The 18,190-nt window shown below is 36.1% G+C and overlaps 1 protein-coding gene across 3 annotated transcripts in view; it reads left to right on the forward strand.

The window, feature by feature from the left end:
* Nucleotides 1-18,190, forward strand: part of IL1RAPL1 (interleukin 1 receptor accessory protein like 1) — a 706,285-nt gene that overhangs the window by 341,863 nt on the left and 346,232 nt on the right. The window lies entirely within an intron of this gene.

Consider the following 18,190-nt stretch of genomic DNA (forward strand, 5'->3'; position numbering starts at 1 on the left):
TTTTTTTCTTTCAGTAAAAAAGTGTTGGGAACACCTAAGAACTTCTCAAGTTTACACGATTTTTTTCTTTTCATAATCAATCTGAAACAAGACTACAGTTAAAATTACGTTCAGACCTATGGAGGTGACCAGGCACTAGTGCAGAGGCATTTACATGGCCTAGGCACAGCTAAAGGTTCAGCACGTGATCTTGTTTGCCTCCTACCAGTGAAAAAAGAGAAATTAAATTAATTACAATGGTTAAAGACTTACCTAGAAAGCACTTTGAATTTGAAAGTTTCTAAGAGCAGGGTGTATTTCTAAAAAGTAACCACATTTGTGATATTAAGGTGATGGTAACACATTAATGCTCTTGGGGAAAGTGTTTAATAGGCCATTATTTTCAAATGTTCCTCTGTAATTTGCCTGGGATGTACTTATCTTTTGAAGAGTTGATACATCATTTGGAGTCTAATTTTAATCACCGAAGGATGAAATGGGAGAATTTTAATCCTGCTTTAAGTGCTCATCTCAATACAGCATTAACTGTGGTGTTGCTACTGATACCTCTGTAATATATCTGACAAGAGGTGCTTGGAAAAGTTGGATTAATCAATCACTTCAAAGTCAATTGCTTTTTTCTTTTTTTTTTTCCTGTTTTTTCCTTTTTTTTTTTTATGACCATGTTTTCTTAGACTTTATGGTAATCCTGTGTATTCTTCATTACTTTGGTTAAAAATAATAGTAGAAAATGGAGTATAAATATAATAAGAGGAAGAAAAAGTTGTAAGCCTAATGTATGTGTGTGAAATAGCACCAAGAAATTAAGAGTAAGTATTTTCTATTTAATGATCGTGACTTGTTTTTTTTGTTTTGATTTAGTTTGTTTGTCTGTGGTTTTGTTTGTTTGGTTGTTTTTTTTTGGTTTTTTGTTTGTTTGTTTTGTTTGTTTTAGTTTTTGTTTTGTTTTGGTTTTGGTTTTGGTTTTGTTTTTTTATTTTATTTCTGCATCTAAGACCAGGTGCTTTTTGATTTGGGGATTTTTTTTTAATTATTCTCTTTTTCTTGTCTATGCGTGTGTATGTTTTTCTGACAAGTGTTTCTCTTGTTCCTTTTCGAACAAGGAAAAGAGGAGCTGTCTTTGAAATGAGGAAATAAATAGAAGAAAATAGAAAAAGTCTGCTAGCTTTAATGTTCATTGTTACCAGATTAAAAGTATCCCTTAACACTCTTTAAGCTCTTTCATACATATACTTGTACTTGCACTTTATATAGACACAATGAATATATATGACAGAGAAAAATGATACAAAATTCTAACATCCACCTGCAAATTTAATGTGTTTCAAAGCATAAAATAAATTGGTTTTCTCTCACAATTCCTTTTTTTCCCTAATGATGTCTGTAAGACATGTGATAGGTAAATCTGAAGTCTGCTGCACTGAATTTTTCTGAGTATGTAATTACATGAAGCTTAGGGGGAAAAAAATACTCTATTATGAAAGTATGGACTACTCATGCTGATATAAGGGGTTTTATTGCTGCAACAACAAATGGTTCTCAGGTTGGGATTAATTCCTCTGTATGCTTCCTGACTAAATAATTACTGATGTCTAAGGCATTGAAAGATTCTGAGAGCCTCTATGCTGCAAGATGCTGGCTCCTTTCTACTTATTCTGGCAAAAGCTTCAGCAAATGAGACTCTTCACTGACACTTGGAAAGGCACACTGAATCACACTGTGGGTTTCAGTAAGCCAACGATACAAGACAGTAAGACTATGTTCTGCCTATCACATTTTAAACTCCAGATACCATTCATAGACATGGTCCCTGTGTTTGTGTAGTTTACCGTATCAAATCTGCCTCTCAGCTTGTTACCCGCTTGAAATGGTTGAAGGCAGGGTGGAAAAGCAGAAAAGAAAAAGAAGCAGAGGAGAGTCTGTTGGGTCTCAGGTTTGCAGGTGTTTGACATCTGAAAAAGCCTTAGCTTGTGGGAGGTCTTATTAACTTCAGTTTTTCAAATTCTTTAAAATAAGCTTTGGTGTAAGCATTTTAGGATCAAAGTTTTAATATCCAGAGAAGACCTGCCAAGATTATGGCAGTTAGCACAAAGTGGTACTTGCTGACAGCTGTGCATCCTTTTCTTCCTCTTCTTGAACCAGGAGTGTGCCCAGGTGGCCAAGAAGGTCAATGACATCCTAACCTGTAGCAAAAACAATGTGGCCAACAGAACTAGGCCAGTGATTCTCCCTTTGTACTTGCACCGTTGAAGCCACACCTCAAGTGCTGTGCTCATTCTGTGGCCCTCACTTCAAGAAAGACATTGAGAGTGCTCAAGCATGTCCAGAGAAGGATAACGATGCTGGTGAAGAGTTTAGAGAGTAAGTCAAAAAAGGAGCAGCTGAAGGAGCTGGGGTTGCTTAGTCTGGAGAGGAGGAGGATCAGGGGAAACTTTATTCCACTCTAAACTACATGAAAGGAGGTTGTAGCGAGGTAGGGGTTGGCCTCTTCTCCCAGACAGGTAATGACAGACAGGATGAGAGGACATAGCCTCAAGCTGCACCAGAGGAGATTCAGATTGGACATCAGGAAGAATTTCTTGACTGAAAGGACAGCCTGTCATTGGAATAGGCTGCTTGGGGAGATGATGGAGTCACTGTCCCTGGAGGTGTTCAAGAAATTACTGGATGTGGCGCTTAGTGCTATGGTCTAGTTTACAAGGTTGACAAGGTCTATTTGATCAGTCAGAAGTTGGACTCCATGGTCTTTTCCAACTTCATTTATTCTATGATTTTTCCTTGTCAGGTTCAGATTTCCCTGGAAGAGGCCTTAGCAGACCCTTAAAGGGGCAAAGCCAGACTACAAACATTAATAAAAATAGAGAATATATAATAGAGAATAGAACTCAATAAGGAAAAATACACTTTCAAGTGAATGGAAAGAAATTTAGAGAGGATGAAAGGTGGGAGACACTGAGAGACACAACAAGAGCCAACAACCCCCAGACTTCAATGGGCTTAGACTGTGAAGGCATAAAATTCCAGGGTTTCCTTTGTTCAGGGTCCCTCCTTGGAGGCACCTAGCTTGAGCTGTTATTTTGTTATTGCACCATGATTAAATTATTTTAAGGATCTGAGACTGGGCTATGGGAAACCTGGGATTGAGCCAGTAAGGAAATCTGGTCTGACTGTGTGAGTGTGGTGAGTGTAGCTGCGAAGAGGTCTCAGTCCAAGCTCAGGTGGCATGAGTGTGAGTCTCAGGGTGGCACCTGCATGGTTAGACAGGGAAGTATGGGGAGTAGACTAGTTTTGGGGTTTTTTTTACCTACATGGACGTAGTTGTGGCACATTCATATCTAAAATGCCTTTTCAGCAGGTGTGGGGAAAAAAGCAGGATCAGAATTATTTCAAGAAATAGATGTTTCACTGATTTGTTTTACTGGATTTATAAATCAATACTTAAGGTTTTTAAACATTAATTCACCTGTTGTCTACAGATACTCTCTTAGTACCCTCTGAGAATCCTGAAATATTTATCTGCAGTACTTTATCTGATGCTTGAGAGAAGAAAAATGGCACTTTTTATGACTTCCTATAATTCATATAAACCGTACACAGCTTTGTCTTGCAGTACTACATTTTCTCTTTTCCTTTTTTTTTTTTTTTTTTTTTTTTGAACACTGAATATTCTGGTTAGTGATTTTGAATAACTGGATAGGAGAGAGGTAATGTGCTTTTTCAAGATACATCAGGAAGGGGAAAAGCATATTTTTGACAGCTTGTCGTCTAAAATTATGAAAATTGAGCTAATCATTCCTGTTTAAAAGTGGAACTGAATACAGGAAAAAAAAAAAAGGTTGTTTACCTGCACTGTTAATATTTTTGTTATTTACTAGCCAGGTAAGTACCCCAACCTATAAGTGGTCATTTATCTTAAATAAAGATATTGAAACTGAAGAGTTAGAAATGCTCCCTTAAGGGATTTCTAAACACTCAGAAGACAAAAGGAATTGTGTGGTAAGTGCAGGTAATAAGGAAAATTTATGAGGTTTTGAGTTCTTACACTAGTCCTCCTAAAATACCATACCTGTGAAGTTCAACTTCTCTATCAAAGGAGAGAAAATATGGTATGGTGTTACCACTTCTTTGTGATAATTGATATTCCATACAATTAATACATTTCAGTGTTTCATTTTTAATTACTGATATTGTAAATTAATATTGTAATAGTTACATAGATGGGAGCAATGTCGCTTAGTAAGGGCTATTTTGTGTTCTATTACTTGGTTAACAATATATCTGATTGTCACTGGACTGAATGCCTGGAGGTGACCAACAGAAAGAATTAATTTTGCGCTAAAACTAAAATATGTATAGATAAGGCTATTTCTGCTGTGTGAAGTAGTAAACATCAATGCTCATAAAGATTTTGCTCATAGGAAACTAAAGATGCTACAATGACTGCTTGAGACAAAAGATCAGCAGCAGCTCACAAATAACCTAATTGTTTCCCTTTGGAAGTCATAAAGATGCCAGAGTGATTTCAACAGTGTATCATTCATGCTTTACCCAGTTTTAAGTTTTAAACCCAGCTGTTTTAACACTCATAATTTTCCTGCCTTCTCTAGTGATCTGTGATCTCAGTCTTGTAACAGGCAAAAAGTTGACTAGTCATCGTATGTAAGCCAAGAACAAAGCCAAAAACAGTTAACTCTTAAAATCAAGGAATTATATTTAGTCCATATGTGATGGTTATAGAAAAACAGAAGAAAAAAATACTAATAAAGAGAAAAATACACACATTCTTGTGTCCATGCCTTTCCCTACCTTTATGCACAAGGTTCCACTGCTCCACTGAGTCTTAAGGCCATTAACTTCAGTGTGACTGAAGGGGTAGAGGGGTTTTGTTCATTTAGTCTTTCCTGCTGAGGAGATGCAGGAAATTCCACTTCAACATGAGAAAAAGCTTCTTTAGTATGAGGGTGATGAGGCACTGGATCAAGTTGCTCATAAAAGTTGTGGAGAATCCATACTTGGAGATATTCAAAACCCAACTGCATATGGCTCAGCAACCTGCTCTTGCTGACCCTGCTCAGAGTGCTATACTAGATGATCTCCAGAAGTGCTCTCCAGCATCAGCTCTTCTATGATTTTATGATTTTCTGAGCTGCACAATGACACTGTTAACTTGAAGGGATTTAAGAAAAATATTTTCTTTTAAAGCTTTCTTGTCTGAAAATCAAGATTGTCTCTTATGTTGCTCTAAGAAGGTTTAATCTACAATGAACAGAGAGAGGGAAGTACTGTTGGTTACTATAAAAGTTTTGAGTTTGTTTTTTTTTTTTTTTTTGTCAACCCTATACCTCCTCTCCACTGATAGTTGCCAGTTAGAACACTGAGAAATGTCCACTTTGACATACATTTTTTCTCTGTTAATTTCTGGCCTGGTTTTAATTTACTTTCATTTTTTTGCAATTGTATCTCACGAGTATCTCTCGGATACTGTGTGGTGTCTTCTTTACATTTTGGCTTAACTCTAAAGGAGGGCCACAAAAATGATCAGAGGGTTGGAGCATCTCTCCTAAGAAGACAGGCTGAGACTGTTTAGGTTGTTCAGTGGGGAAGGAAGGGGAGAAGAAGGAAGAAGAGGGGAGGGAGGGAGGGGAAGAGAGAGGCTTCAGGGACATCTTATTGCAGCCTTCAGTTCTTACAGGAATCTGTAAGAAGGCAGGAGACAGGTATTCCCACAGCCTGTTGCAACAGGACAAATGGTCATTAAACTAAAAGAGGGTAGATTCAGACTAGATATAAGGAAGAAATATTTTACAATGTGGCTGATGATTCACTGGAACAGATTTCCTAAAGAGGTGGTGGATGCCCCACCTGTGTAAATGTTCAAGATTGGACAGGACTCTGATCTGCCTGGTCTAATTGAAGATGTCCCACTCATTGCAGGGGGATTGGAATCGATGACCTTAAAAGCTCACTTCAAACACAAACTATCCTATTATTCTTTGATTTTGATTAATATCTCCCATTCACTTTCATTAATTACTTCTTTATACTTTGGGTGAAGATGATATTAATAAAATGGCAAATAATTACTCCATCTTTAAAAATACATATAGCAACTTTACTCTTTGAGAGAGAAGCACACATTTTAAATACTTCATTTCATCAATACAAGCACTGCATCACATTTATAAAAAGCATGTAAAAAGTGCTAAACTGATCTAGCTATGAAAGTGAAGATCCAGCTGAAAATTGTAATGGCCTTTAAAAGACTTGATCATAGTGCCGAAATCCCATTTCTGATTTTCACGATGGGTAACAGGAAACTGCCTGTAACACTTTACTCAATTTAATCAGAATTTAGATTCTGAATTCATGTGAGCAAATGACCCTTGTAAAATGGTTGGTCAGAGACAGTGAGGTAGCTTGTATGTCTGTAAAAGTGGGGTTTTTTTGGCTTTCATCATGCTATATTTTGCCTTCTAAGAAATTATTATTACCACAATTATCAGGCCACATCATCAGTCTCTATTTATATTACATTGATCTACAGGCAGATGAAAGATAAACTTTTCCTGCAGCTGAAAGGGGTAAGATATTGGGATTGTCTTGCAGAAATTTACATAATTTATAAAAATCACACATTTTCTGTGTTGCAGATTTTATGCCACTTAAAGTATGCTTTGTTTTTTTTTTTTGTTGTTTGTTTTTTTAAATTCAACTGTTTTCTTTTTTTTTTTTTTCAAAACCAAAAGACAAAATCTATATTTGTAACCTTCAGATTGTATCATCTGGAAGGTTTGGTGAACTGAAAAAACAGGCAAGTATTTAAAGTAGCATCTCTTGCCTTTTCTTGAGATGCATTTGTTCAGGTATCTCTTGTTTAGCAGTGATAGCTTGGCTGTGGTCCAGCAGTTTAATTAGCACTTGTTTACCTAATCTCTTATAGCAGATATTACTACTGAAGTAAGAGACTCTGAAAATCCCATATCTGACAAACCAGGCTTAATAATGAAAATCACTATGTTTTTACATTGCATTTGTCTTGGCAAGAACACCTACTAGAACACATACATTTTTCACTAGCTAGAAAACATGCAGTTCAGGGTTGCAATCCCCGAGTTGTTCACTCTTCAGAAAAACAGAATTGAGCAGGAATTAAAATTGAATGAAAACTGGAGGGGGAGTTGCAGAGAAAGACAAAGTGTACAAGAGAGCATCATTTTCTAGACAGATGTTAATTTGTTTCTCACTGGGTGAAACCGATCTGCTGTAATGTAACCGTGTGTGTATTTTGAAATGTTTTTGAGCAGAATATCTGTGGAGCACTGAGAGTTGATTTCAGCCGCTGGATTTGTTCAGTTGTCTGATTTCCTCACACAGGGTACCTAGCTTGGCTCCTGCTTGACAGCTGCTGAGAACTGATTTTTGGAGACTTATACTCACAGGGTGGGGGAAGTAATTTTGTGTTTTGCTGAAAGGAGAGGAAACATCTCCAACCAGTGGTCCTCACAAGCAATGCCACCTAGGCTGTGTGTCTTCCTCTCTAACCCTCGTCTTGGCCGGAGTCTGGGGAAAGGAATGAGGAAGTATGTTGTTTCTGACTGTGTATGGACCACAAAACTAAAAAGCTGAGATATGGAGATATGATTTTCTTTCACTGGCAAACTGTGGATTACTCTAGCAAAAAGTATAAGTGCTTCTAGACAAAAAGGAAAAGTCAACTTGCAAACAAGGGTACATGCTCTGCTGTACGAGTGCTGGCCCACTGTTTTAGAATTGTAGAGTTTATCTTCGGCGACACAGCACAACACTCCTTTGCATTTTCCTACACTGTTGCAGGACTCATCAGAGTCCATAACCTAGTATCCTTGGATAAACTGGTTTTTATTCATCTATTGGGCTGAAAGTTGTCTTTGTTCATTAGCTTCTACTCAGGCAAATGACCTGAGCCTGCAGCAGAGTAGAACAGGACTGCAGGGGCAGGTGCTGCTGTTGCAATCCCAAGGTGAGGTCTCTCCTCTGAGAATTCAGTGCTCAGGGTCTCCATTTGCATGTACAGGCAATTTACTCTTCACCTAATTTTAATGGTTTAATTTTCACATTCCAGGGCATTCAAATTAGATACCTAATGTAGTCTGAGGAGTACCCACAATGCCAATTTTCCATATGTTTTATGGTATATTAATTGTATCATTTTTAATAGTCATCTCTTGGTAAAAAAAAAAAAGGAAATATACTGCTTATGGCATTGTTTTCTCTTTCTTACTAGAGATTCTCTCTGATATTTCATGTTGTATTGGGATCCACTGCTTCTGTGTGTGCACTTTAGCAGTAGATGTAAGATGTCAATAATATATCATAATGATGAAACAGAGAATGAAAATTTTATGTAATGGTTCTCTAGCAGTGATCTCAAATTCTGCCAGGAATATCAAGTTTTCCATTATGATTTTCTAGTTGTCAAACTCTTTCTTTAGGAATGCAAGGGAAAAATTAAGAAAAGACACAACAGTATTTTTCGAGGACCGTAAAAACTGTAGTTCATACTTGTTTTAATCAAACTGGAGAAAACCTAGAGAAAATAACTGAGTATAGTCTGATGTGCTGATATTGAGGATTGACAAAGATATGGATAAAGATTGCTTTAAACATTTATTAAAATTAATAAGTTTGTATTTTTCGTTTGACAGTGCTAGACCCATCTGGGGCCAACTTGTAGCATCAGTAGCTGAAGCAATTATTTTCAGTGCTGCTGTTTTGTAATTTTGCCTTTGAAGTACACTTGATATAGGATTCTTAATGTATCTTCAAAAGATAAAACATTTTTTTCTTAGTATAATTTGATGCTACAAATACACTTCTTAGTACCACTAGTAATATTCCACCTCTTCAAAGGAGAGTGTTCCTTGTAGTACAGTGATCAGGATACACACTGATGAGTCAAATTGTTTTTTTCTCTCCTCTCTATTTCAGATAAGCATAAGAGATAACTCTAAGGTGACTGCAGGGCTTTCCCAAATTGCCAGTCAGCAATAAAAGAAAATAAATTATGTATTCTTGCACAAAGAAGTGCAACTATAAACTGACCACAAATAAATGTAAGATATAAATTAAATATGAGCTCTGAATTGCAAGATACTTTCTAAACATCTGAGGAAGGAGATTATGAAGGAATTTCCAGCAGGAGTTTCAGAGAAAAAATTATTTAAGTGGTCTTGACATAAGAATTGGTATAAGAATCTCTATTTCCTCCATTGATTGAGATGATAGACAACTAAAAATATTGACCTAGAAGATCTGGCCCTGTTCTGCGATTAGGAACATTGGATTACTTTATTAAGGAAGAGAAAACCAGGACATTTTTAAATTCTTTCTAAGTTGGTACTTAGTAGGTACACTGTACAACAGTGTTTAGGACTAGTTTTACTGTGATACAACTCGATGGATTTTGTTTTTGTTTGTGTATAAATGATTTGGTTTAGTATTCAAGTATATATCACATATTTTCATGTGAAAGGTTTTTTTCATTAGCCTCTAGTATCTCTACATGTTCATTTTAGTGAAATGGATCTTATGATTTTTTAAATAAAGGATAGAATAATAAATTTATATGCAGATTAAATTAAAAGCTAAAGAACTGTTGGCAACTCAAGAAATAGATCAAAATATTAATTATGAAATCTTCTGTTTCTTATTTATTTTTGGATGATTTTTCATTACCATATTTTTTTGTGTAACTTTTTTAATTCTAACATTTTAAAGTTTAATTTCAATGTCTTTTATCTGCAGGGGCTAATTCTTTTTCTATTACATTATGCAACCACCTTTTCAACAGGGCCTGATTCACAAAGAAGTTAATAATTCTACATGTTTGAATGTCTTGATAGGACCTGATAGTCTTTTAAACATGTTTTTCACAGTAGATCTGCAGGATATTTCAGGCTGGAAAAAAACTGTTATATAATACTGTGAGTTATTTCTAAAAACTTTTTTCTATTTCCTCATCAAGATGTTTATTTGTATCATAATAAGAACAATTTTATATTCTAATGAAAATTTTCCATTGAAGACAGTATTTATTAACTCCATAATGCTCTGTTGGATATCTGTGGCAAACTAAAAAAAAACAAAACCAAGCACAAGAATCTCTTAAACCAAGCATAAGAATCCCTCAAAAAGAAAGTGATGAAGTCAAAGATGAACTGAAAACCTTACATATGAATTAATTTTTCTAGTCCAGCTGAAAATTTCCGGTGTACCTGGAAATCAAAGAATAACTCCTCTCCCTGAGGGGGAAACAACAGGAGAAAGAACCTGAACTGAACCCAAACTTACCATAACCTCCATTCCCCATCTCCCTGCACCACTCAGGGCAAGGAGGTGAGAAGTGGGAATAAAGTAAAGCCCAGGAAGGAGGGAGGGGTGGAGGGGAAAGTATTTTTAGGATTTGGTTTGCTTCTCATTATCCTACTCTGATTTTGATTGATAATAAATTAACTTCCCCAAGCTGAGTCTGTTCTGCCCATGATGGTAACTGGCGAGTGAGGTCTCCTTGTCCTCGTCTCAGCTCCATGAGAGCTCCAAATGTCATGAGACATTTGTTTTACCTCCTCTCCCCTGGCCAGATGAGGAGGCAGTAATAGAGCAGCTTTGGTGGATACCTGGCAGCCAGATGGGGTAAACCCACCACATGGAGGTGACTCCTGACTGAGCAGCAAAACAGGAAGCTTCTTTATATAGGAGGAGCTTCCCAGTGGAGGCATTTTTACTGCATAAGTCAAAGAGGTTGGTAGTACAATTTTGTGAAGGAGAGTGGATTTGTTGTGAATAGCAATGTTTGAGGGGCAGAAGAGAAAAAAAAAATCAAGTTTAATTAATGTTTTGTTTCAAGTGCTGATATTTTGCATTAAGTTCTATATTGTTGTGCAGTAATATGGATGCAAAATATAATTACTTAACAGGGAAAACTGAATAACTTTTTTTTTTAGTTTAATGCTGTGCCCTTGTTGTTTTATTTTCAACTTCCTTTCAAAAAAGAATTTTTAGTAAGAATGACCCAGTTTTACAGGCACCCTGATTTCAGTGAATTGAACAAATAATTTTACTGAACTTTCTGCAGTTATCTCTACTTCAAAAAATTGGATAAAAGGTAATCGTAGAGGTAGGGTGAGATCCTGAATAATAGAAAAGAAGGTCTTAGGTTTCTAATTCTACTTTTCTGAGGGAGTTTTATAAAGCTTAAATGAAATAAAATGTGTTTTGAAATGTGACCTGTCTAAAAGGTTGCTATATAAAAAGCTATATTTATATATATATATATATGTGTGTGTGTGTGTTTGAAATGTGTGATTATTGTTATTTTGAGAAGAAATATAGCAGGCATTAAGAAGGTAAAAGAAAAATCCAGAAGGGATCAGTTTAGGGTTTTTTTTCTCTGAGAGATAGTATTTCTCAGAAAACGAAAATCACTTCTGCTTTAAAGATATTTTGTTAACTCTGTAAAAGAGATTCAATCAATAAAGTGTGAAAGGATTTTAATCACACTTTCAGCAAAAATCTCGATGTGGAGTTACTAATGTTTTTATAATAATGAAAATGTCATATCATCTAGATTTCATATATAACCATGTAAAGTGTTCCAAATTAATTATGAGACATGGATTTTAATTTTGATCACTCAGTTCCTACAGCTAAAAATAGCCTTTCCTTCTTTCTTCTGTCACCATTCAAAAAATGTCTTCTGAGGAAATGGAAAACAAATTTCCTGAGGATGAAGGCTCTGAGAATCTTGGGATTAATACTTATGTACCTTATCTTGTTTATTTTCTCTATTTCATGTGTGAAATAATACACCATATGCCATTCAGTGAGGTTTAATCCCATCAAATTTTGCATATGCCACACAGTGGATATGTTTTGGTTTTGATTTTATTTCCTTACCTACCCTCTGAATTAGTGGCACATTAAAGAACTGATTTACAGTTGCCATTTCAGTAGATATATAATCTTTCCTTAGATTTTCTTTATTCTACCTTGCTGCTTGTAGCTCTGGGTACCATAATACGAATTTTTCTAAATAAAAATAATCCTCTAGAAAAATGTTGGCCTCAATTTCAAAGGTTAGATGAAAGAAAAAGAGGTTTGTGTCAAAATCTTACACATCAGGGTCATTCATATTAATCAGTCTCTTCTGTAAAGCTATAATAATTTATTCATGCTGGTGGAAAACTTTGTTTGCTATGGTTAAGCCACACAAAAATTTAAACTTTTTCCTCAGGTGTGTTTGTTGCCATTAAAGATCCAGCCTTAGAGAAAAGTGGCAATTAAACTGCTGATGACCAATATAAGAACTAAGTTTACTTACAGACTGCAACATAGCAGTGCAGAAAACTCATCTGGAAACAATTTTACTCTCAAAGACAGTTTTCACCTGATAGTAAGAAGACTGTGTTGAGAAGAAGCTTGATAAATACTATTTCTTACTCTGTTTGCAAACCCAAGTATAAAATGAGACTCAAATATCAAATGGGAGACACATATGACTTCTCCTACTGTTTGGCTAATGTGCTGAAAAATACCGTGTGAACAGCCATCCTGAGCTGCTGAAGTACACTAATTTATTACTGTAAAATGGAACAGTGACTGACAGTACTCACAAAACCCCAGGCAAGTTGTGTGAAAAAAATGAATGAGGGGTTGATGTAACCTCTGACTGCTTTCAGAGACTGAGCTCATCTTCGAAAGGGAAGTAGAAGTTGTGTATTGCTTGGAGATGCCTGCATTGACAGTTGTGAGCTTTGCAGTTCTCCAGATTGGAAGCTGTGCAGCCTCATTAGCACAGAGTTACTCCCAACCTGAAGTACAAAACTTGACAGCTTGTGCACTCTACTGGGCTGTTTCATGCCCAGTCAACACAGGCCAAGCCAACATTGCCTTGCCTTGCCTTATAAATGTATCTAAGTTGGGTTTTTTTTTCACTAGAATAAGTTCAGGTATTTATAGGGAGAGGGGGGGAATAAAAGCAAAAAATCAAATTAGAAAAGAAGTCGTGTGTATGTGTGTATTTACATACGTTTTTGGTGTGGAATTTTTTGTTTTGTTTTTGGTTTTGTTTTTTTCTCCTGGCTTCTCAGAGAGTCCTGGTAAACTATTGCTCTCCTCTTGTATCCCTATTTCCAGCAGTTAACCTGGTGTCTAAACACACATTAAAACAAATAGAATGTCCCAAGTATGTTTTTCCAAAGGCGTAAAAACTATAGGAAGTCTAAGCAAAATGAATAAATTGATTATCAAAAAGGTTACATTTCCTCACAAATATTTTAATTGCTTAGAAATCCAGAAGAATGTTGCAAGGCTCTTCTATATCTTCTTATATCTGTCTACCAGAAATTACAGTCCTCCCCAGAGAGACCTTAAGTTTAACACTTCATAAAGCAAACACCTTCATGCTTAAACCTGGCATTGGAGAATTTTCTAAATGAATATGTATTATTTATCCCAGGAAAGGAAATTTGGGGAGATAATATGAAGTATTGCAGGAATTCTCTTGTTTGCTATTGAATTCATATGAAAAAGACTTGAATGCTGAGAACAAACAAAACAAAATAAGGAGCAGTATAAGCACTTATAGTAATGAAAGGCATATGAAACTTTATTAACTGTGTTGTGTTTTTTCATGTGTCTTCCCAGCCTTTCAGGATTATCCAGTCTTGGTTCTTTCTGATATTTATAATATTTTTTTTTTTTAACGTCATTCCCTTTATTTCTTTCAGTTTGGAAGAGGAAAAATGGAAACAGTTTCTTTTTTTTCTGATAGAAAATGTTCCTGGTCTCTATTTTCCTCTCCATCTGGACATAAACCCACAAATTCATCTTTATCTGTACAGATGATGGAATCTATATCTATTTGTCTACTTCAGTCACATCTCCTTTCTTCTGACATAAATCTGATCCTATATTTGTACATTCCACATGTTGCCTTCCTACAGTATTAGCAGAGGGCTATGACACCAGTGACCCTAAAATTGCACAGCTCCAGATTGCACTCAGATCTCATTCCCATCAGTATTTCTTACACTGTACAGCAAAATTTGTCATTAATAATTAAACTGTGTATTTAAGTGTGCCTATATGTGTGGAGGAGGACAATGAGGATACACAGAAGGTGAATTACTTCTTAAATTGAAAAATCCCTGAAGAAATTTTAAATAATCAAAGATCAAAATCTATTTCGGCTCTGTGACCTTATCTTGAAAAATATACTTGTGTTTTCTTTACCTCAGTGCATTTGAGGTAGCAAAAAGGCTGCACAGAGATCAAACACAGTGAAGCATCACTCAGTAAGTTGGTCTCAGTGGAATATTTGGGTTATAAGGTGCTCTTACAACCATTTCTAATTTCATTGAATTTCTTTATAAAATCATTCATTCCTTCAGTGGCTGGAAAGGCATAAATATGAGTTTTTAGGCCAGGTAGTATGGGTTTGTAGGCCAGGTTCCTTAAGTAGGGGGTCTGTGCAGAGCAGGATTGTGATACCCCTTGTGTGATACACAAGTGGGGTATGCAAGAAGGGCACCACTGAATGTGCAAACAGGAGGGCCCTCTTGAGTGTGTATTCACAGCCCCATTGTGAGCACAAGGGCACTGCTACAGTGTCACTGCTGTTGTCACCTGCTCATACAAGCGGGCAGAAATTGCCACCTTTGCCACCTCTTGTGCCCTGGGAGCAAGAATTGTGTGGTGCTCCTTTTCCTGAGGCTGCCTGAGCTCCGCTAGTGGGCCGTAGGAGGAGGAGATGTTGGATACAGGCAGCTGCATTGGCACAGCCCCTAGACAGCTCTCTCCATCCCCATCTGACCAACCAACCTCTCCATCCTGCCCTGGTTCTCAGCTGGCACCTCCTCCACAGGCTCAGGAGCCCCTTCACAGAGTGGGAGTTGGGGTTTGCCTTCTCCTCCATGGACGTCTCCATCATACTCTGTCACAGAGGTGCTTGGGAGCTGCTGCCTCCTGAGCCAGGTGTCTCTTGAGAGTGGGCACCCCAGTTCCCTGTGCTCCTTAAATACCCCCACTGCCAGTGTCACAATGTGTCACAAAGTGCCCTGGGACACCTCTCTGTTCTGAAGGGACCCCCCCGGCACCCCGAACAACCACAGAACTGACTGGAAACTTCTGGAACTGTCTGGAACCATCTAGAAACGACTGGAACTGCTAATTCAATATGCACTGTGACTGTCTGGCATGCAAGCTTATAACTACACAATGCAAGATTCATTGTTGTTTATAAATAAATGTAGTGTTTTGGGGTTTTTTTTCTGTTCAGTAATAATTCATAACATTTAATTTTTCAATGTGTGTCTACCACATTATGTAGGTTTAGAGGAAAGATCAGTGGAAACACATCTTTTGAGGTTGGTTTGACCCAATCTGTGGAATTTCTTTTTGATTTTGTGCTGATTTTGGCTGGAATAGAGACCATTTTCCTCATATTAGCTTGTATGGAGCTATTGAAACAATTCTTGCAGTAAATTGAAATGGATTTTTTTTTTTTTTTTAACCTGTAGAAGTTATTATTTGGATGTCCAAAGTCCAAATCCTTTCTCCTGTGCAACTTCCATGCTGAACTCAACATCTAGTGGTGTAATTCCCTTTTCATCTTTAATCAAGAGTGTCTATGGCTGCAAGGATTTTGCATGAGTTGACCACTACGAATTATGGTTATTTGGGCAAATTTGAGCCATCTTACTTGATCATGAGTCCCAATGTCACTGTAGAAAAAAGCAGTCCTACAATCAAATAAATATTCTATGTCTATTCATTAAAACAGAATGAAAAAATTATTTGATAATGTATAAAAAATTTGTCTTTCAATTGAAGATGATGAATTTTTCTGATTGAAACTTTTTTCAGAATTTAATTTCAAAAATATTACTATGGTATTTATAGAGTCAGGATGCAAAAATGTATTTCAGCATAATGATGTATTTTTTTCTTTATCTAATGAGTCAATTTTGTATTGGATGTATTCTAGGATATAGCATTATGAAAGAAAGAGAAATGCTCTAATGTTTTGATTTTTGTCTTTGAAATTCAATGCAGCTGAGCACATTAGTGTGCTTACCTGATCCACAAAGGTACCCAAGAAAGCTTTTTATCTTAGTCTTGTGGGATTTAGATTCCTAACTCAATTAAATCCATTCTATTTCTTTAGATTTGCTTCACATTCACAAGCCAAAACATTCACACTTAGCTTTAAAGCAAACTTTGGTGAAAGGAGTAAAGTTTTCTTCTCAAACTCAAATAGTAGTGATTTTAATTTCCTTTGCCTAATGAGATTAAAGTACTGAACTACTGCATTACTCTGGTGACCTCTTTCTCTTCGGTAAGCTGTCTCAAGTGTGGCAAACGTGACGTATGGGAACAGAGGAAATGTCAAACTGGGGAGCAAAGATTTACAAAATTTAATAACTTTTATAGGCTTTAGTTTCTCGACTTAATATGGACAAAAAAAAAAAAAGAGAGGAAGGAAAATGCCAGATGTTATAATAATATGGGTTCTTCTAAAACAGAAATAAGTGTACAAACAGATTTATAATGACTTTTTGTAATCCATGGAGTGCAGATTTACTGTAGTTAATATTTTCTCTTTAAAGTTCAGTTAATATTGTTGTTCCTTGCTAAGTCTTTCAAGAATTTCTTATTGGCTTAAACTTCAATGTTTTGTACTTAGTAACATCTGCAGGAAAAGAGCATATATCATAAAAACTTCTTAAATTAAAAATTTCTATTTTATATAGAAATTGTGTGCTTACTTTAGCTGTTTGATGATAAATTATCCCAGTGTTATACATATATAGAAGTTTTTCTTGTGGTTTTGTAGTACCAACATATTTTTTTCTTATTTTTATCTTTTTGTCCCCAAAGATGGTTATATTCTACTTTTGGTAGTCATTAAATATGTATTAATTAAATAGTATTATATATATTAAATAGTAAATATATTAAATAGTATATATATAGTATTATATTATGGTATTTTTGTATAAAAGAGGATCTACAAATTGACAATGGCTAAGTTTCTGATTTTAGTTAGTATGTATTTTCTAGTTATTATGGTAGTTGGTGCTGTCTTGTGTGCTGGTAGTAAGCTTCAGAGTAATGCCAAGAATTTATTTTTCCTTTGAGTCATTCACACAGAAAATGCTAAAGGGCTCTTGGGACTAAAAAGAAATGCAAAGGAGAAGGAAAAGTTGTCTTTTATGAAAGTTGGATACTTGTCTAATTTTTTAGTTCATTCAGATGTATAATAGCACAGCATAGAATAGACTGATAAAAGGATATATTTTAAAGTAAATGTATCACCTGCTGAAGATACAGCTTCATGGAGTGTGTGATTTGTGGGGTTTTTTTTTCCCCTCTTTGCCCCTGTCTAATGGCAGGCAATGCAGGTCCTAATCCGACCTGTCCCATGGAAAATCCCTATGGTGTTCCACTGCAATGGTGCTCATTGTGAGGACACACATGGGTGCCTTTGCAGAACCAGGACATAAAGCAGCTGCCCATCCAGACCTCTTTGTCCTGTACCTCCCTCCTCCTCCCAGGCTCAGCCTTTCAGTCCACCCCTCCTCCACTGTCCTGCTCAAAAATTCTGTCCTCAATTATTTAAATATTTCTAGGGTCTCTCAGAACTGCCAGTGATTTCTAAAATCTCTCAAAACTACCAATGATTTCTAAAGCCTTGCTTAACAGATTCCTAATGGCATCATGCATTTGTATTAACATATCAATATAAATATTGACATCATATCCCTGTCTGAGAACACTGTAATTATGAGGTCAGTTCCTTTTGCATGCAAATGCACGCATAGTTATTCAAATTGAAGCAGTGATATGCAATGAAGATTATTTAAAAATTCTTGCCAGCATGGGGAAAAATAAATAACTTTGTCATATTGAAAGAAAAAGAGAAGCTTAGAACCTTCCTGGAACTGCTTTGTACTCTTAAATGTTAGACTGCATTTTAACTTCTCTTTAATTGCAGGTATAGACACAAATATCTGTCTGACACATACATGGCTTTAAGTAAATCCTTACCTACAGTTTCCATCTAATAGGACTACCTGTAGGCAAGAAATAGTCGTCAAAACCACTTGGAGTTATATGCAGTTAATATATTATTTCACAAAGAATATTAATA

The sequence above is a fragment of the Myiozetetes cayanensis genome, unplaced genomic scaffold (genome assembly GCF_022539395.1).
Source record: "Myiozetetes cayanensis isolate MyiCay16 unplaced genomic scaffold, myiCay2020 scf5-8, whole genome shotgun sequence".
NCBI classification, from domain to species: domain Eukaryota; kingdom Metazoa; phylum Chordata; class Aves; order Passeriformes; family Tyrannidae; genus Myiozetetes; species Myiozetetes cayanensis.